The following is a 22374-nucleotide window of genomic DNA, read 5'->3' on the forward strand; positions in this document are numbered from 1 at the left end:
AGTGACCCGAGCAGACAGATTTGATCCATCTGTCAAGATAGAGGAAACAAGCTGCACAGGTGAAGTAAAGTTAAACCAGATGGAAATACCTGACTAGATAATGATGTCTGGTAGCACTATGTCTAGTGGATATCGTGATTGCCTTTAACAATCATACAGGACTCACTGCCAGATTCTGCTTGTAAATATTTTATGAAGCAATTTTTAAAGCAATTTTTCTCCCTCTGTTTAACCATTATTCCACACCTGAGAGTGCTAGCAAACAATCTGCTTCCAGGTCACTGCCAATGCTGCCCACGGAAGTGATTCCTTGAAGGGAGTTGCATGATAGTGGTGAGGGTTGACTTGTCCTCTAATTTCCATTCTTTCCCATTGAGAAGCACTTGGCCTCTGCTTAGGAACTTCCTGAACTCCACGTTGAAATCAGATACAATTGGGGCAACATTTTTAACAGTGGAACAGGAACAGGAGAGCGCTACCCAGAAGCGCAGAAGGCAAAAGAGGTGGATGATTTACAGCACGTTCTTTCCCAGGCAATAAGTGTGCCCCATCAGAATCAGCCAACCAGACATGGCCAAGGAAGTTGGCGCCCACCAATGAAGCTGCAAATAAGGTGCGTCGCCTGAGCCAGAAAAACCTAGATGTCTGTTTTAACTGTTCCCACGAGGCCAAAAACGGACAGCATTAGACCGGCAGACCATCTTACACCATGCCCCATTTTGGTGCTCTGGTGTCTGGTGTGGTTAGTGTCTGATCCACTGGCTTTTCCTTGCTTTGTGAAGAGATTAGAGAGTACATGATCACACTTAGTATTTGGCATACATATTGTCAGTACATGGACTGTTATGAGATTGTGCACAACAAACATGTAGGAACATGTTGATCCAACATATTGTACAAAATGTACTACATATGTTTAGTATGGTACATACCACTAGTTCTGTGCTGCCCTTCAGTCTCCACAGACTTCAACACCTTCTGAGTTAGTTGCTTAAGGTCTGGACTCTAACACTCATTGCAGGCCATACCCTCCTATTATGGGCTAGTTTTGCCTTTAAACATGAGAGCAGTGGTGATTGACACAGAGTGATTTGGCGAATGGAAATTACTCCCTGCACTGCATTTTCCCTGCCATCATGGCATGTATTATATAATTTGCATATTTCCTCCAAGTTTCACTTCCGTTATCTTACTTTCTACATTCATACTAAGCTATATGACTGCTGTTTTCCATCATGGCTATGTAAGGCTAATTTGTCAATGCACCATTCCATTGTGGTGCCTCTAACTGCAAGAGAGCTACATTTATAGATCTTTCCATAAGCACCTGAACATATAATAGACTTGAGTGGAGCATATACGTCGGTCCTGATTGGTTGGGCCGAAAGGCCTGTTTCGGTGCTGTATATTCTATGTAATTCTATGTAATTGCAAGCTCAGTTTACAGCATATCACATGCTGCATTGTGCAATTGGAGGGGAGAATGAGCCACCCTACATGTATGCACAATCCTTGTTAAAAAGCATAATTATTCAAAGCAGGACTCATGCTGAATCATGAAACTTCAGGCAAGGTTCAGGCACCTTGCTGATGTAAAATTTGTACATTGGGACTCTTGGGATGTGGTAGACTTCTGCTCAACTAGTATTCTTAAAGGAAGATCACCGTTTCATTTTGTAAGTAAAGTGTGCATTTTTTTCTTAAGTTTTCAATTCCTTTTCACTGCATTTTGTTGTATGCATTGTTGGTTTTGCTGTGTAGTCTGTCATATTTGCATTTTTTTTTCTGCCAGTATTTCTCTTCATAATACTTGGTTGTTGTTGGCATTTAAATCAAAGTGGTGAGGTGGGATATTCCTCCGAGGGTTCTGATTGTGCTGCTGAGGACGTAAAGTTCATGAGGGAACATCTGTAGTGTTTGCTCACACCTGCCACTATCCCGAGACCTGCATTTATAGATTGTTCCATAAGCATCTAGACATAGGGTGGCCTGCAGACAGCAATGGCGACAATAGCCTTCCCAAAGCAGTGAAGGTTAGTACACCAAGAAGCTTTCCTGATGCGTGATCCTTCCAAGCCACCACAGGTGACATCCGTCACATCAGGCAGTCTGCAGTCCACACATGCATTAAGCAAGTGACAAACATTTTGAGCCTGAAATTCAGTACCGCTAGAAAGGTGGTGCTCCCCCACCTTTTTGTGGCCATTAGCACTAAAATTTTTTCGTGGCTGGACCACCCCATATTCAGCTCCAAAAGTGAACAAATGGGTTCCAGCGCTAATGAACCCTTCCAAAGTGGATTTTTTAGCTGTATGGCTGTCTTAATTTGAGCGTTATCACCACTGAGAAATTCAGCATGCAGATGAATCAGCTGGTTTGCAGCAAGGTCCTGAGGGGGGAAGGAGTTTGGAAGGATGGCTGGTGTAAGAGGTGTAAGGACAGCCACTGATCAGGAGGTTCACTGACATGGAGCTGGAGACACTGATGGACGGTTTGGAGGACAGAAGAAGAATACTGTTTCCTGACGTGGGGAGACCTGGCAGACCACCAGTACATAATGCATGGAGGGAGATTGCAGGGAAGGTGTCAGGCACCTCCATATATATGAGGATGCACCCGTCCCTTCCAGGGTGGCGATGGATCGACACCTCCTAGCTCTGGGGCGACGGGGATCCTCCTCCTCCTCCTCCTCCCTGGGTGGTACTGCTGGCTCAACCTCCAGTGGCTGTCCCCTCATGATGGCCAGATTGTGCAGCATGTAGTAGACCACGACAATTATGGAGGCCCATTGAGGAGAGTACTGCATGGTGCCACCAGAGTGGTCCAGGCACCGGAACCTCTGCTTAAGGATGCCTATGCACTGCTCGATGATGCACCTGGTGGCACAATGAGCGTCATTGTATGCATGCTCTGGCGCTGTCCTGGGTTCCGCAGAGGACTGAGCAGCCAAGTGGACAGAGGATATCCCTTGTCCCCAAGTAGCCAACCGCAATCCTGATTTGAGCTGGTCAAGATGGCAGCACACTGGTCTGGCGCAGAATGAACGAATCATGACTGCTGCCTCCCTTGCCCGCTGCCTTTCTGCATGGTGCTGACAGTGAGGCCTTCTCCTGCATGCCTTACTGCTTCTGAGCAGGTGTATCGGGTGTCGATTTTTTCGATTGGCTGCCCAAACCCCGCGGTAGCCGACCCTTCGGGGACGGTGAATTTCGGCCCCTATGACTGCGAGCACCACACTGTCGGCAATCATAGGCATCATAGATGGCATCCACATGAGTAGCACGGCTTTTCATATCAGAAGAAAATATTTTCATTCCTATCGACAACAGAAATCTGCTACTAAGTCAACAAATACAGAACAAATAAGCTCTAATTTTGTGCAAATGGCAAAAATGGAGTTAAGCTGGTCCACGGCACACGCTTACCTGCAGCGCGAGCTCAGAGGGGAAACTGTGCTGGAGTTTGCATCAGGTGTTCTTCTCACTAATTTGAATAGGTTACCAGCACATGGAAATTGCTTCTAGCAACATTCTGAAAACATTCACTGATAGATACTACCTAATTACACAGAAAGAAACCAATATTGAGCAGTTATTTTTCTGAATATAATACACCTGTGGAATTAACAACAGGAGCCATTTCAGTATTGCCCAGAGACCTTGGTCTATGACACACTTGGCTAATTTTCCAGTGCCCTAAATATTTGACTGTCCACTCTGGATAAGTACCGTGATCTAAAACTATCCTCTTGTCTGGCTGCAAAACAGCTACAAAAGGTTGCTTACTCAACCTATTTAAGAAAGGAAATTGAAGATTGATCTGGTCATGCCACTGACGGGACTACATCAAACTTTTGATTGTTTTGACTCTGGGTCCTCAATGAGATATCTCAGTAGTGACCCAGTGGAGCAGATCCCAGTAAAGTAGGTTATCTCATCATTAGCCTCCTGGGGGTTAAACATTCTGGTCCATTGAAAGTGTTTAAGCATAAAAAGGAAATATTCTGCAAATTAATGCTGCTTGTGCTCCACCTCGTGTTATTTTCTCTCCTTCCTCGGATAGATATTCATCGTGTCCTTTTAAAGACTTCTTTAGTCTACCTTTTAGGATTTTCACCTATTCAGTAACTTATTTCAGTAAGACTTCAAGTGTTTGAAAGGAGACAACAGAAAATGTAATTAGGTCATAAAACTGCCACAATACTGAAATGGCTCCTGTTGTTAATTCCACAGGTGTATTATATTTAGAAAAATAACTGCTCAATATTGGTTTCTTTCTGTGTAATTAGGTAGTATCTATCAGTGAATGTTTTCAGAATGTTGCTAGAAGCAATTTTTGAAAATGCTGAGGTTCATCTGGGAATAATAATAAATATTACATTTGGTCATTTTAAAGTTGAAGGTGAACAGATGCAAGACCTTAAGTATTTCAGCTCTGTGAAGTTTAGTGCATATTTGAATTCTATACTAAATGCCTAACGGAAATCTGCAGGGCAAGACAACGTTAGTGTGACAAAATGAAGCATTTTTGTCTAAGATGTAGCATGGTATTCGCTGCTTTATTTCTATGATGGTACATAAGGGATTATAAACAGTTTCACTCACAGAAAAATATGTGGATGTGAAATTCACCTCCGTAGCAGTTTTTAAAAAAATGGTGTCCACCGAGCTTCCACTCACTTCCGGCAAGGCCGTATTGTTTGCTATCTTGGAGCTCAATTTTCCCCAGTGATTTGTGCAGTTTTTTTGGAGCAGGCTGCTTTTTTAGGCCTAAGTTTAAAAATCCACAGTTTTCCCAATCAATTTGCACCAGCGTAACTCAGTTAGTTACGATTCTTTTAGGTACGTTTTTTTTCAGCCAAAGGGAGCGTAACCAGCCACCTATGCCAATTCTGGCCAGTTAGGGAACTTTAGCCAGCTGAGAGTTACTCCAGTTCTGCTTAGGCCAGCGTATGTGGCCTCTCCAGAGAGTTAAAGAAATCGGCACAGGCAAATAAATCAGAGGAGGCCATTCGGCCTGGGCTAGGGTCGGGGAGTGGACCGGGAGTGCACTTGGGGCCAGGGTCGGGCAGGGGAGCGGATCGGCAAGCCCTTCGGCCTGGGCTAGGGTCGGGCAGCGGACCGAGGGCACTTGGGGCCAGGGTCGGTGGGGGAGCGGATCGAATCGGCAAGCCCTTCGGCCTGGGCTAGGGTCGGGCAGCGGACCTGGTGGGCACTTGGGGCCAGGGTCGGGCGGGGGAGCGGATCGAATCGGCAAGCCCTTCGGCCTGGGCTAAGGTCGGGCAGCGGACCTGGTGGGCACTTGGGGCCAGGGTCGGGCGGGGGAGCGGATCGAATCGGCAAGCCCTTCGGCCTGGGCTAGGGTCGGGCAGCGGACCTGGTGGGCACTTGGGGCCAGGGTCGGGCGGGGGAGCGGATCGAATCGGCAAGCCCTTCGGCCTGGGCTAGGGTCGGGCAGCGGACTGGGAGGGCACTTGGGGCCAGGGTCGGGCGGGGGAGCGGATCGGATCGGCAAGCCCTTCGGCCTGGGCTAGGGTCGGGCAGTGGACTGGGAGGGCACTTGGGGCCAGGGTCGGGCGGGGGAGCGGATCGAATCGGCAAGCCCTTCGGCCTGGGCTAGGGTCGGGCAGTGGACTGGGAGGGCACTTGGGGCCAGGGTCGGGCAGGGGAGCGGATCGGCAAGCCCTTCGGCCTGGGCTAGGGTCGGGCAGCGGACCGAGGGCACTTGGGGCCAGGGTCGGTGGGGGAGCGGATCGAATCGGCAAGCCCTTCGGCCTGGGCTAGGGGCAGGGAGCCCTGGTGCAATCCACGATAAAATCACGACCCAACCCCCCCACCCCCCTGACGCCCTTGCACTGCACCGTCTTGATGCCACCACAAAAGAAACCTCTGACCACCCCCCCCCCCCCCCAACAACCTCAACCCACACACTTCCCTCAGCCCTATCGACATAAGTTTACAACCAAAAACACACTCTCCTTCCCGGCTATGGAGAGTGATGCAACGCCATTGGCAGGCTTAATATACCACCACAAATCACCCCTCCCAACCGCCTCTGCATGATGGCATCATCGTCATACCTTCACAATAAAACCTCTGACCCCCGCACAACAAGCTCGGCTCACATCCTTCCCTCAGCCCTGTCGACATTGCCAAATCCGAGCTGTACTGAGCATGCGCATCCATTCGAACAACATCAAAAACGTAAGTTTTTTTTCCCGCACATGCGCAGAAGCCCCAGCTTCGTTTTTCGGCGCAGACAGCAGGCTAAAGCCCCCCCGAGGCGACTGGACACGCTGCGCAGCTCTGGATTCGAGTTACAGATTGGGGAAAGTTTGGACAATTATTTATGGCGCATTTCTGGACCTAAAAACCCGGCGTAACACTGGCAATACGCCAGAAAACGGGCTTGGGCAAAATTGAGATCTTGGTGAGGGGGATAACATGGGTGGTATGTGCGTGCATTGGCAGTATGCAGAGTAGGCAGATTGTGACGTCAGTTAGTGTGTAACGCACGACCTGCTATATTTGCCGTTACATGCTCTATTCACCACCCTCTCCTAAACACACACTGCTAAACTTCTGTTCAGCTACAGAAGGGAACCCCAGCAGAGCTACTTAAATGGTTAGTTGCTTATTGCTTTTCTACTGGCTCTTGCAGAGTTTGTAGGAGTACTAGGTTGCTGTAAGAGTGCTAAAGTGTACAGTGAGTGCTGCTGGGCATTGGAAAGGCATTGGCTGCTACTGGAAGGCCTCAAACTACACCACTTGCTCCCAGTCATGGGGGCTCTACTTGCAGTCCCTTTTGTGCTGACAGGGAGATGGAGCAGAGGCAGCAAAGACAAGCTGCTCACAGAGGGAGGAGGAGGAGGGCTCTCAGCAAGAGGCCTTACCCACCTAGGGTCTTCAGGGAGGACATCTCCTACCTGCACCTAAGGCAGGAGCAGTTTATTCGGCGGATCTGCTTCACCAAGGAAGTGGTCACAGAACTCTTCCACCTCTCGGAACCAGACCTGCAGCCTCAGAGCAGGGTGACCACGGCACTGCCACTGGCTCCCAAGGTGACCATGGCTCTGAATGTTTCCGTAGATCAGATGACATAGCAAGCATCTTGCAGTTGGCCGTCCATAGCTGCATCTGGAAGGTCTTAGAAGCTCTGCACCCGAAGGGAGGGGACTTCATTGTCGGGTGCGCACGTGGCTTTGCGTTGATAACGGGCTTCCCCATGCTGCCGGGCGCCGTCGCCTGCACACACATGGCTTTGCAGGTGCCGCATCTCAATGGTGAGATGTACCGTATCTGCAAAGGGTACCACTCATTTAATGTGCAGTTGGTGTGCAACCACGCCCAGCACATCATGCTGGTGAATGTTCGCTATCCTGGCAGCAGTCATAATGCCTTCATCCTGCTCCAGCCGGCTGTGCCAGAAATTTCCTAGCCACCACGTCGAACCCAAGGTTGACTGCTTGGAGACAAGGACTATCTGCTCGACACCTGGCTGATGACTCCCATCCACAACCGTACCACACATGGCCAGCACTCGTATAATGACAGCCATGGTGCTATGAGGAACATCATCGAGCAGACCACCAGGGTACTGAAGCAACCGTTCCGCTGCCTTGACTGCTCACGTGCAGCCCTCCAGTACTCACTGGAGAGCGGGTGACCCAATTCATGGTGATTTTTACAGCGCAACAGCTGCAAGAAAAATGCAGGGAACAGCACCAACCCTTATACATGACCTTCTTCAAACTTACAAAGGCCTTTGACACTGTCAACCACGAGGGTCGATGGAGCGTTCTCCTCCATTTCAGATGCCCCCAAAAGTTCATCGCCATCCTCCGCCTGCTCCAAGACGATATGCAGGCAGTGATCCTTACCAATGGATCCATTACAGACCCAATTCACTTCCGGACTGGGGTCAAACAGGGTTGCGTCATCGCCCAAACCCTCTTCTCAATCTTCTTCGCTGCCATGCTCCACCTCACAGTCAACAAGCTCCCCGCTGGAGTGGAACTAAACTACAGAACCAGTGGGAACCTGTTTTCATCATCTCCAGGCCAGGTCCAAGACCACCCCAACCTTTGTCATCGAGCTACAGTACACGGACGACGCCTGCGTCTGAGCACATACAGAGGCTGAACTCCAGGACATAGTCGACGTATTTACTGAGGCGTATGAAAGCATGGGCCTTATGCTAAACATCCGTAAGACAAAGATCCACCACCAGCCTGTCCTTGCCGCACAGCACTGTCCCCTAGTCATCAAGATCCACGGCGTGGCCCTGGACAATGTGGGCCATTTCGACATACTTCAGGAGCCTCTTATCAAGAAGAGCAGACATTGATGAGGAGATTCAACACCACCTCCAGTGCACCAGTTCAGCCTTCGGCCACCTGAGGAAAAGAGTGTTCGAAGACCAGGCCTTCAAATCTGCCACCAAGCTGTCTACAGGGCTGTAGTAACACCCACCCTCTTGTATGGCTCAGAGACATGGACCATGTACAGTAGACACCTCAAGTCGCTGGAGAAATAACACCAACGATGTCTCCGCAAGATCCTACAAATTCCCTGGGAGGACTGATGCACCAACATTTGCATCCTCGACCAGGTCAACATCCCCAGCATCAAAGCACTGACCACACTTGATCAGCTCCGCTGGGCAGGCCACATTGTCCGCATGCCAGACACGAGACTCCCAAAGCAAGCGCTCTACTCGGAACTCCTTTATGGCAAACGAGCCAAAGGTGGGCAGAGAAAATGTTACAAGGACACCCTCAAAGTCTCCCTGATAAAGTGCAAGATCCCCACTGTCACCTGGGAGTCCCTGGCCAAAGACCGCCCAAAGTGGAGGAAGTACACCCGGGAGGGTGCTGAGCACCTCGAGTCTCATCACCGAGAGCATGCAGAAATCAAGCGCAGGCAGCGGAAAGAGCGTGTGGCAAACCTGTCCCATCCATCCTTTCCCTCACCGACTATCTGTCCCACCTGTGATAGGGACTGTGGTTCTCGTATTGGACTGTTCAGTCACCTAAAGACTCATTTTTAGAGTGGAAGCAAGTCTTCCTCGATTCCGAGGGACTGCCGATGAGGATGATGATAGTCTGCTGCATCCTCCACAACTTAGCCATCATGAGGGCGCATCTCTTGCCAGCAAGGGTTCCATGACCACCTCAGGAAGAGAATGAGGAGGAGGAGGAAGGGAGGTGACAGCCTGCACATCCCAGTTCTGGACGGGCTGTTCGTGAACGTATCATCAGACTCCGGTTCCCTTAAATGAAACCCCAGATCCCCATTGCTCAGCACTTCTCCACCTTACCATCCCTCTATCACGGAACATCACAGCGTCCTCTTGGACACAATTCTGAAATTCCAAACCAAATTTATAAATCAGTCAATCTAATATTACATAATAACGTCAACTAATCACCCTTGTGTATTCCCTTAGTGCCTGTCTTCCGTGTGCCTTTGCCTGTCCCAGTGCACCTATGAAGTGCTACCCCAGTGGCTGCCACATGGCTGGTGGAAGGCTGCTGACATTCAGTGGGCGAGACTGCAGATGGCCTTGCAGGATGATCTCACCCTCCAGGGAGCTGGCGCCCAAGCTACCCTTTCCCCCTGTCCTATCTGCAGGGCGCCCATGCCCGATGACTCACCACATGCAGATCCCGCCTTTATACCACCCTTTAAAGTATGCCCAGTGCCAGTATCTGAGCTGGTGCCTATGGGTTTGAGATCAAGTAATGGTGTCTTTTCTTCTCCATCATTCTCCTCTTGCTCTTCCTGCACTGGCTGGGCTGGTTGAAGTTCTTGGTTTTTTGAAAGGAGAAAGGCATAAGGATAGGGTTGTAGTGAGGGGAGGGAGGGAAAGCAAGATGTGCATACTTACACCATCAGCAGCTTATAAGTGAGACGAGATTATGGGATGAGGGGGAAGTGGTATGTGAGAAGGAGGATTAGGTAGGAGCATACCATCATTTTCAATGCTTTCAGCCTCACCGCATGCCATGGCCTCAGTGACGGCCCCTCCAATAATGTCGAGCACCAGCAAGCCTGCATCTGCTCCACCTGGCTTAGGATATGCAGGCTTGCCTGTCCCCTGCCTGTTAGCTGCTGCTCCTTCCTGTTATGAGCCACGTTGTCCTGCAACAGAGCGGGAGTGTGTCAGTGAGTATCGTGCAATGTGTTTGGGTGATGTGGCTTGTGTATGCAAGCTGTGAGAGGTGGGTGTGAGGCTTGCAGCAGTGGTAAGTGTGTGAGGATGAGATGAATGTCAGGTATGATTCATGATTGATAGAGGCTGTTGATAGGTGAGTGATGGGGGTATGCTCCATTGAGCAGTGTGTGAGGCTAGTGCTGCAGTTAGTTGGCTTTTGAAAATATATTCACTGATCTTTACCACTCATGTAAGGTCATTGAATTTTCAATACTGGATCTAGGTCCTCGGCACAAGACTGCTGGCAGTGACCGCTCCCATTGCCTTCTCACTGTGTGTCTAGAGGGCTTCCTGTCCCCCTGTGCGTAGAGGACTTGTCTCCTCCTTTCTACCCCATGCTCTAAGGCCTCTACTGCTGCATCCAAGGACCTTGGTGCCCTTTTTCTGCCTTTTTGAACCATCATTTACTCATAGTTGCCTTCACAAACAGTTCCAGGAGCTGCTGAATGTAAAATGCACCTCACCTTTAAGAAGTGCAGACTGTCTTTAAGAAATGGAGATTGGCTTTAAGTAAAGCTCGCTTCGCATGAACTTCGACCCCCTTCTGAACACTCAGCTACTCAGCGTGGGCTGAATGCAGCAATCATGCTAATTAGCAAGCAGTACGAAGGCCGTGTGCTGCCTGCATTACGTTGAACGATCCCCATTCCCGTATTCGTGCATGATTGAATTTTTAGCTCATTGTAAGTTGTTTGGATACAAATATTACAGATTTTGTTTATTTAGTTGCTAGTTGTTCAAGGGAGGGGTTCAATTTAAATATAGACGTTGTGTGGGATTTATTGAAATGTATGTTTGGCAATTTCTTTTAATGTTAACACATATTTGTATTTCAATTTGTTTGGTTACAATCATTTCTGAGAAAGTATCGCTCAGTTCAAATTGGAGAAACGGTATGAAGCCTTCTTATAGCGATATGCATGTGTATGCATGTGTGCGTACAAGGCACATATGGCCAAGTAGGCGGGTGGACAGCCTGCTCTAAAATCGCTGCTAATGCCACTCTACATGACCCCTATTTATAACATGTTTGCTTCTTACAGCAAGAGAGTAATCGGCCATTGAAGGCAGCTGGATTGGGGCTTCCCACCCGCTCCTGTGCAGCAAATAGAAAGAGTGGGGTAGATTTCAGTGATCACGTGGCCAACCAGTGGAGTGTGCTGGCCAGCCACCTGATAGTGCCTATGGGAGGCCCAGCCCATTCCGAGGGCCAAGCCTCTTTAACATACATGAGGCAAGCTCATGCCCCAAACGGGTGTCCTGGCTCTGGGCCTTTGCTTAATTGTGTGGTACGGAAGCCAACCCGGCTATGAAAAAGGTAAAAAGGATTGAAGAGCACTCCTGCATCTCGTAGCCCTACAAGAATATTTTTAGCAGTTACCTTTACGGGCCTCTTCTGATGTAACGCCGGGTTTTACTGAGAAGAGTGTCCACCCAATAGGCAGTTAAAATAGTACCAGGGCCCTATGCATATCATAGCAACCCGATTTGCAAAGATTAATGTGACTTGTGCCTGATTCAGGGGGATGGCTAGGCTGTACAGCAGAAGGATCCAGGAAATGTGGTGCCGGTGCAGGAGCAGGGCAGTGACTCTACCATTCCGCTACTGGAGGTGGGGAGCATGCGTGTGGAGAGGAAGAAAATGGCCGAAGAAACATAAAGGCTGGGGACTCGGAGGTCCCGCCAAATGAAACGGCAGGACCTCATGATCATTTTTTTGTTCCATTTATCAACTGACAGCCAGCCAGATTGACAGCCTGACTGACACTGCCTGGGAATACTAGCAGCAGGGAACCTTTGGAGACCATCGCCAACAATTGGGATTGGCTATCATGGCAGGGCAAAGAGAGAGGCCATCAGACCTAGTGGGAGAGAGAAGCCATTGGGCCTGGCGGGAGAGAGAGGCCATCGGGCCTGGAGGGAGAGAGGCCATCGGGCCTGGAGGGGGAGAGAGGCCATTGGCCTAGAGGGGGAGAGAGGCCATCGGGCCTGGAGGGAGAGAGAGGCCGTCGGGCCTGGAGGAGAGAGGCCATCGGGCCTGGAGGGAGAGGGAGGCCATCTGGGGAGAGAGAGAGAAGCCCGACTGGTGGGGGAGGCCGAAAGCATCCTTGAGGGGCCTGGGAGTGCCCTCATGCTCCTCCTGGCCCAAAAGTAGTGCTGGAAAAGGCATTTACCTTGTGGAGCCAGCAGCTGCTGCCTCCTTTCCACTGCTCAGTTTGCCAACCCCTGGGAAACCTGTGTAGTAACTTTTAAATCAGGCTCCCAATTGCACTGTGGGAGTCCAATTTCAATATGTTAATGAAGTGTCTCACCAACTCAGGCGCTTTAAAATACGCTGCCGTAGACAAGGCGGTAGGCGTGCTCACGGCATTTTGGGGACCAGTTCCCCATATTTAAGTCTTCAACACCCCCCCCCCCCCCCACCTCCGGCCCTCTCTTGCCCAGCGTAGGTGTTTAATATTGACACTAAAATCTCTCCTAGTGGGTGCCACATCATTGAGCTCATGTTTACAACTTTCTAGAAACTGAATTTCATGTATGCACAGTTGCTGGTTTTGCTGAATAGACCTACAATATAAATTGGCAGAGCTTGGCTCAGTTAGTGGCACTCCCACACCTGAGTTAGAAGAATGTGGGTTCATGCCCCACTATAGGCTTGAGCATGTAATCTAGTATTAACAGAGAGCTGCATTGTAAGAGGTGCCATCTTACATAAGGACATAAAATATCCCGTGGCATTATTCAAAGACGGCATGGAGTGCTTCCAATGTTCTGGCCAACAGCCTTCCTTCAACTAACGCTACCAGGAACTGATTAAATGGGTACTCAACTCAGTTGTTTGCTACACGCAAATTTCTTCAGCATTTTCCTATATAACAACTGTGAGTACACTTCAAGAGTAATTCACCATTTGTGATGTGTTTTGTATACCCTGAGAATATGATAAGGGGCTATATGAAAGTAAATATTTTTAACCTGCTGTGGTGGTCTAATTAACTTCAAGTAAGTTTTCTGCTCTCTTTTCATATGATAATAATATTATTAATGACTAAGAAAACAAAGCTATTGTTCCATTTAACACCCAAATATTGCTTGAGGCTGACTTTACAATGTTTACATGAAGTTGCCGATCCAGGGTAACCCATTGCCCTGATGTTTGTGGATTATGCTTGTAAATAATTTCTTTGATTTAATGCATTTCATTGTTGCTCAGTGCCCTGCAAAATAACATCGTCTATTGAATGGTTTTCTTTTGGTGGGGAGAATTTTTCAAAGGGCTAGACTTTCGGCGCATCATCGCCCGTTTAACGCTCATATAAGCGCTGACATTCAGCCTATCACCCATATTTGCTGAAAAGTGGAAACTAGTGCCTGATTACAGCCCATTTATCGCCGGCAAAATTTTCGGCATACAGGAATGAGCTGCATTGCCCGTCCTATTTTTAAAAAATATATATGACATCATCCTCGTGCAAGGCCGAGAATAATGTTTATAATGGAAACTAGCGCTCGATTATGGCCCAGATTATCGGTGAGCGCTACTTTCGGCATTTTGTGCACAATTCGCCCAAATGATCGCTGGCCCAAAAAGACGCTGAAGAAAAGCTGCAACCACCTGACCGTAACTGGGCGCTACTCGGCACTACGGATGCCATTTTCTAACTCTGAGGATCTGCAATAAAAGGCTGCTTGTCAGGAGAATCAATTTGTGAGTGATTTTAAGGGCCTTTGGCAAGAATCAAAATCATCTCATTACATTTGTATTTGTTGAGGACAAATTAAGGGCATTTATTGTGATTTATAGTGATGGGGTCTGTAATTTCTCTACCAGTATGGATCACTAATCACATGCTGCAGAATAGAGATGGGAGAAGGTTTATTGAAGAGCATTATGTTCCCAATCAAAGAGGTGGCAGACTGCTGTGGAGGAGGAGACGTTACACCCAACACATTTACAGGGATAAGCGATCATAGCTGGACTTGTCCGATAACACGTGCATTAGAAGGCTGCGTTTCGAAAGGAGGTCATCAGTGGGATAATTAAGGGAGATCAGCAGCCTACCAGCACCATCAGGATCGCACTGCTCGTTGAGGTTAATATTACTGCAGCACTTTCCTGCTACGCATCGGGCTCCTTTCAGGCCTCAGCTGGCGATATTTGCGGTATCTCTCAGCGTGCCACACATTGCTGTATTCGACAGGTGACTGAAGCCCTTTACCCATGCAGGATGGACTTTATAAGCTTCCCTTTGACCAGGGAGGCACAGTCTGAGAGGGCTCTGGGTTTCTCACAAATAGCAAATTTCCCCAAGGTGCAGGGAGCAATAGACTGTATGCACATCGCCCTGCGAGCACCTTTACAGAATGCAAAGGTGTTTCGGCACCGAAAGGGATTCCACTCCCTGAACGTGCAGCTCATTGTCGACCACAAGCAAATAATCATGGCACTAAATGCAAATTTTCTCGGGAGCATCCATGATGCACATATCTTGTGTTGAGAGCACTGTGTCTGATATGTTTAAGAGTCAGCCACAAGGTCACAGTTGGATGCTGGTGGATAAAGGATATGGCCTTGCCAGCTGGCTCATGACGCCCCAGCGTAAGTCCCAGACAGAAGCCGAGAAGCGCTACAATGAAAGCCATATTGTCGAAAAGACAATTGGAGTGCTTAAGCAGCACTTCAGATGCCTGGACCACTCAGGAGACATCCTACAATACCACCCTGAGCAGGTCGCTGAGTTCATTGTGGTGTGCTGCATGTTGCATAACCTAGCTATCAGGAGAGAACAACAATTGCCAGATGGGACTGCCGGTCCACCTCAGGAGAGAGGGGAGGCAGAAGAGGAGATGAGAAGGAGGAGGACGAGTACCTTGGAGAGGACAATTAGCCTGTCGATGAACCCATGCCCCCACACCCCCTGCACAACACTGGAAAAGCCCCGTGGTAGTTATGCAGCTGGAAAACTCTTGTGTCAGCAGGTCATAAATGAACGCTTTGCATGAATTTACATTGGTGACAGTTACAGTTGCGTTACATTTCATCCTTGCCTGGCCTGGCCTGGCCATGGCCATTGTTTCCACCATTGTATTGATGTTTTACCGTAAGTTATTAGAAGACACTTCACGACAATTATAAATTAAAATAAAAATGTAATAATTGAAGACGTAATTTTAATTTTTTTTAGCAAACATATAATACCGCCCCCCCCAACAGTCAATAACATTTGTAACACAACAATATAACAACACCCTCCCACCATCCCCAACGGTCAACATTCAACAATTTTTTTTTTAACAACAATAACACTATACAGCAGACTCCCTCCCTACCTGCAACCACACTTCCCTCCTGCACCTTGACCCCCACCTTGTAGTAACCCCCCGTTTCCTACTAACTCCCCGAGTGATGGGACCAAGACGTCTTGCAGCAGAGCATCTCAGGGTCTGCTGCTGTGGGGGTGGGGGGGGTGGGGTAACGCCAGCAGAATTACCTCAGTGGATGGAGGAGTTCTTCCTCCTGAGTCGCATCTCTCCTGGTGCTTGGTAGTACGGCACCTTGGGGTGCAGTGCCATCTCCCGAAACTATCGCAAGTCGCAAGGCATGGACAGAGTCGGTCATTTACCCCATTGCTGCAAATATCGGCTCCATGCCCTCCGTTATTCATGCGGACAATGTGGCAATGTTGCCGGTCAACCCACCAAGCACCTGGAGGAGCTCTCAACCTATGTCGACACCCACCCTTGACAGTGAGACCATGTCCTCATTTGGATCTGCCTGTCACACTGCGTGCCTACCTTGCCAACTCAACCTCCGCGGGGTCGGCATGAGCACTCGATGCCTTGGAGTGGCCTGTTGCAAGCCGCTTAGCCCCTCTACTTCATCTGTTGATGATGATGTGGCCGCAGGTACCACAGATGACAACTCTGGCTCATCTTCCTCCTCCTCAATTTCCTGTTCATCACCCGTTCATCTGCAGCGGTAAAGAGGTTGGTGCAGGGGCCCTCCTTTGCGCCTGGGGAGTCTAGGTAGCTGCAAAACATAATTGAGGTTATTAGAAGAGGAGGGTAGACATGAGAATGCTTGCGCTGCGCTGGCATATGTAGGAGAAGCAACACTATTGCAATAACTGTGAACGAGAGACATTACATATGATTAACCTGAGAGTATCAGAAGCTGCATGCATAACATTACATCAGTCATATATTATAATGAAATGCCATTAAATTACTTTAAATTACCACTGGTTTACCGCTGTTTTACACATTACTCATGTGGCACAACAACGGGATCTGCACCACCCCGGGTGGCAGAACGATTGTGGGTGCCCACTAGTGCTGCGGCACGTTCTTCTAAGTCGGTGAGCGGGTGGAGCTCAACAGGCCCTCCTCCGTTCCGCCTCTGCTCTGCATGATTCTTAGATATCTTCCTCTGCAAACGTGACAAGAGCATGGCATATGCTAATTGACTAGCTACTATTACGGAAACACAACAGATATTGTAATCCACTATTAGTTACCCTGAATTCTATTCATCCATAACTTTAACGTTATATGCTAATACGGGTTTGTATCCATAATGGATGCATGGTTATAACATCTACGTTCAGAGAAAATATTTAATAAAATCATGTTTAGGAACTAATGCTTGACACCAAGCATCTCGCGTACAATCTCCAGTAAAGGCCCCATCCACGGGCCATACCATTCTGCGCCTGAGGGGTGGTAGGCAGTTTATTTGAATCGATAGAGGTCCGGCGGAAGCGGGGGAGTGGGGGGGGGGGGTGAAATCAGGACCGCTGGTGAGCTCGGCAATGACAGGACTGTAATGGGAAGGGACACTGTGTCCATGGGCTGTGCTCGGAGACCTCCGTGTGTCCGGAGCTAATGTTCCAAAGTGTTCCAGGGCAGACAGTGAGCCAGGGCAGCTCTTCCCCAATCCAGGCTGGGTCAGTGTGTGAGTGACAGCAGCCGGAGAGACTCACGCAGTCTGGGTAAAGCTGATCAGACCCCTCAGTGCTCAGTCGTGACCCATCCACCAACGTAACCAAAAGTGAGATGGTGCCCAAGTTAAAGTCTTGCTCGCAGCACATAAAAATTCTCCTTCTAAACTAATGTGGTAGAAATGCCAAATGTTTGTGGTCTGTCTTTTTCCAGTCATTCCATTAAATAATAATAATTAATACCATTGATTAAGACATCTGAGCAAAATTAGACTTAAAGGATGGCGGTTCCGACCCAGTGCAAATCTTAGCAGGGAAGCTACCCAAGATTACCCAGCTTAATTACAATCCGGAAGATATACATTCTAATTAATTCAGTGGATCATTACAATTCAAAATGTAATAATTTAATTCTTACTCTTGCCGAAACAACCAGGGAGTTCCACCTCTTGCGGCGCTGGTCTGCCTCACGCCTATCGTGGGCCACTGAAGAAACGGCGGCGATATCGCCCCATATATTTTGATAGGTCTGGGGGGGAGGTTTCCAATGCCCATCCTGGGTTAATTGTCCCCACCTATTTTCCACCTCATTTACAAGGGCCTCATTCGCCTCATCCGAGAAGGCTTTTGCCCTCCTTCTCCCTGACAGGTCCTCCTGCTGCATACTTGTATCACTAGACATCTTTCAAGGTATCAGTCTGCTTGCTTTCGTTCTCCTTCTCTCTCTTTCTCTCTTTCACTCTTCTGAGCATGCGCAGATGACCCCTGAACTCCCGAAGCGCGGAAAAACATCTTTGCTAAAAAAACACACGCATACGCAGAACACCCATTGCTATGGACTCCAGCCTTGCACGACTGAATACATCGCTAAGCCCATTTCACATCGCTAAGGCTATCATTCAAAATAAAAAGGCGAAACTACTGCATTTTAAAATGGGCGATATTCCAGCGATCATGAAAAATAAAAAAAGCACTAAGGCGGCAATATCACTTATTTTTGGGCGATAGCGATCATAGTGGAAAGTCTTGCCTTAGTTGCAGTAAAATGTCTGCTTTGATCCTTTGCCATTGGTGTCTTGTGTATCATTCCAACGTTATTCCAACAGAGGGATTTGAATCTTTGGAATTCTCTGCCCCAGAGGGCTATGGATGATGAGTCTCTGAATATATTCAAGGCTGAGATAGATAGATTTTTGGAGTCTAGGGGAACCAAGGGATATGGAGATCGGATGGGAAAGCGGAGTTGAGGTTGATGATCAGCCATGATCTTATTGAATGGCAGAGTAGGCTCAAGGAGCCTTCGGGCCTACTACTGCTCCTATTTCTTATGTTCTTATGTTCATCGGAGATTTATCTTTATGGGGGCACATAGCGTGTCCAATATTAGCTCCATCCCTCAGTTTCCTCGATTATGAGCTGGCGATGTGGAACTCCAGCAGCATCTCCACACTGCCTCCCCCGTGGATGGTGTGGCTATCCAATGGGGGCCTCGCCAGGCTCCTCTTCGGCATCCTCCTCCTGAAGTGGGCCTGCAATCCCTACTGGCAATGTCTGGCCCCTCAAGATGGCCAAGCTGTGCAATATGTAGCACACCACAATAAATTTGGAAACCAGTTGATGGGAGTAATGAAGGCTGCCTCCAGAGCGGTCCAGGTATCTGTTTGCCTGTAGGAACTGGCATATCTCCGTCAGCACTTCCTTTCAGAAGTGCAGCCTTCTCACACACTGTTCCTCAGAGAACTGGAGGTCTGAGCGTTGGTGCCTGTAAACCCATGGGGGTAAGCCCTCCTCCCCAGATGTCTTTGGCCTCTCCTCATCCGTGGGCCCTTCTTCTAGCTTGACGCCGTCTGGCAATAGCATGAAGCATGATACGCTGGCGAATTAGTAATGCCCTCATTAAATTCTCTCACTGAAGTTGTAAGGACACTGTAATGGCAGATAAAAGTGCAGTTTGTAAGTCGGAGCTTCACACAACGTGATGTGCGCAACCGATGTAGTCAATGTGACCTGTGATGTAGGATCCTCAACCCTCCATTTAAATACGCCGCCAATACTGGCTGCTGCACTCTGGGAACACTCTGGGGTGAGCGTTTAACGAGACGTTGGGGCCTAATTTTGCATTTTGGCGCTAGCAGAGTGCTGCACGACGATTGATGTCATGATCTCAGTGAAACTAGAGTTTTTGCACTGCCGCAAACCATGAGCTGAATTTGCCGGCCGGGTGGTAAAAGCTGAATGCCCACCATAATGCCTAGAAACACCCTTTACCGCCCCTCCAGGTTGCTAACAGGTGCAAGCGAGCCAAAAATCCAGCCCATTGTCTGATATTTTTGGGGGATGGCAGGATGGTTGGCATTGGGGTGTTTTGGAAGATGTTATCCATTGCGATGATTCATAAACAAAAACTGGAGCTAAAATTTGTGTCCAAATTGTAGCCAGGCAAGAATGTGTGGGGAAAAAAACAGGATATTAGTAATTTGAGTCACTGCTGAATTAGAACAGATAAAATGATTTAGCTTTATAGGAAGACTCTCAAAACTTAAAGGAAGGCTTGCACTTACAGAGTGCCTTATTGCACCTCACAGACAAACCCCAATGCTTTTCAAATGCGAAGCATTACTTTGAAGCGGAGTGACTGGTATGTTGGCAAACACAGCATACAATCTGCACACAGCAAGGTTCCACAATTAACACAATTAACCTGTTTTTGGTGAAATTGACTGATGGAGAATGATGGAGGGCACATTGGGAGAACTCCCTCGTCTTCAAATAGTGCCAGGGGATCTTCAATATCTATCTTAACTACAAGAACAGTGCCCTGGTCTAGCATCTCACATGAAGGATGGCACCTCTGACAATGCAGCACTCCCTTATCACTGTACTGAAATTTCAGACTATATACTGAAGCCCTGGATTGGGACCTGACTATTGTGCCAAAGAGGCAAGACCAACTGAGCTCAGAAGTTAAAATCAAATTACAACCAGTTGATTTGTTATAATTTTCATGAAATATATGTTTTTTTTTCAGCGAGATAAATAATTATTTATTTGAATGAAATGTACTTATAGATTGATTCTACTCTTATTAAATAGTTATCTGACATTCTACATTCGTGTGGCTGTTACTCTCAGGATCCTTTTATATGGCAGCAACCATACTGAAACCCATAGCAGTTCCAACAAGGCAATAGGCTGGAAATTCCAGACTCCCCGGGTCCGTACAGAGTGTCTACGAACCCAGGAAAGCATCGTAAAAGCCGATTTTCAGCACGCAATACGCATGCACTGAAAACCAGCTTTTCCAATCTGTCAAGCTGGAGCTTAACAGATCCAACGCATAGTGGATGCGAGGACATTTCATATTTACCCATATCTTGCCCAGCAAATGTCCTCAAAATTCTTGCACCTGATAAAAGCATAGCCTACTTTTCCAGGCGTAAGAGTTTAAAAACATACAAAAATATAATTTAATTTAATTTAAAAAACACACATTATTTTTAAACCCCTGCCCACTATGTTCCATTTATTTTTAACACTAATTAAAAAAAACATTTTCTCTGAGATATTTATTTACTATAATTTCAATTCATTTTAATTATGTGAGGTGTGTTTTTTATTTTTTATTATATATGTTTAGTGTGTTTGTTTTTTTCTTCTCATTAATAGCAATGAGAACTTGTAGATACGGAGTTCTCATTGCTATTAATGAGAAACATAGAAACATAGAAAATAGGTGCAGGCTCGAAAGGCATTTGGCCCTTCGAGCCTGCAACACCATTCAATATGATCATGGCTGATCATGCATTTCAGTACCCCATTCCTGCTTTCTCTCCATACCCCTTGATCCCTTTAGCCGTGAGGGCCATATCTAACTCCCTTTTGAATATATCTAACGAACTGACTCCAACAACTTTCTGTGATAGAGAATTCCGCAGGTTCACAATTCTCTGAGTGAAGAAGTTTCTCCTCATCTCGGTCCTAAATGGCTTACCCCTTATCTTTAGACTGTGACTCCTGGTTCTGGACTTCCCCAACATCGGGAACATTCTTCCTGCATCTAACCTGTCCAATCCCGTCAGAATTTTATATGTTTCTATGAGATCCCCTTTCATTCTTCTAAATTCCATTGAATACAAGCCTAGTCGATCCAGTCGTTCTTCATATGTCAGTCCTGCCATCCCGGGAATCAGTCTGGTGAATCTTCGCTGCACTCCCTCAAAGGCAAGACTGTCCTTCTTCAGATTAGGAGACCAAAACTGTATTCAAGGTGTGGCCTCACCAAGGCCCTGTACAACTGTAGTAAGACCTCCCTGCTCCTATACTCGAATCCTCTCGCTATGAAGGCCAACATACCATTTGCCGCCTTCACCGCCTGTTGCACCTGTATGCCAACCTTCAATGACTGATGTACCATGACACCCAGGTCTCGTTGCACCTCCCCCTTTACCAATCTGTCACCATTCAGATAATATTCTGCCTTCCTTTTTTACCACCAAAGTGGATAACCTCACATTTATCCACATCATACTGCATCTGCCATGTATTTGCCCACTCACCTAACCTGTCCAAGTCACCCTGCAGCCTCTTAGCATCCTCCTCACAGCTCAAAGCTGTGGAATACTGTACCTGATTGGCTGAGCAGTCACACGTGACTGCACCTTCTGCATGGGAACCTCGAGGACAACAGGGCGCTTCGCAGCGCGGGAAGAGAAGGCCTCTCACCGGAATCCCACGCTTCTCTCAGACCACCAAGTAAGTTCATAGAAATGTTTCAGGTCGGAGGCAATTGCCCGCAGCAAGCCTCCAACCGCAATTTCAGCCCCATTATCTTGTTTCCCTTTCTGGACATTTTGAACTGGAACTCTTTGTGCAGGAGAGAGCACTGCGCACAGGAGCTTATCTGCATGCACAGAGCTGCCCTCTCTGTGGTTAAAATTGAAATGTTTAGAGATCTCAGGCAGAGGCATCGATATTCTCTAAACATTTAAAAGGTGCTCTAGAGGTTCAAGGGACTGCCTGAGCAAATTGTAAGCCTGGTTTGACAATGCGTTGGAATCATGGTGCGTGCAGTAACAAACCCAAACAGTGTGGGCTGATTTCCTCCTGGAGGTCTTACACTGACCACTCCTCTCCGGAGTCAGGTCTGACCCAACTCCAGCGTCATGGTGTAACTTTAATGGTGTCGCTAAATGTAAATGGCTTCATGGCTATTCTAAGG

This window comes from Pristiophorus japonicus, chromosome 2 (genome assembly GCF_044704955.1).
Source record: "Pristiophorus japonicus isolate sPriJap1 chromosome 2, sPriJap1.hap1, whole genome shotgun sequence".
Lineage (NCBI taxonomy): Eukaryota > Metazoa > Chordata > Chondrichthyes > Pristiophoridae > Pristiophorus > Pristiophorus japonicus.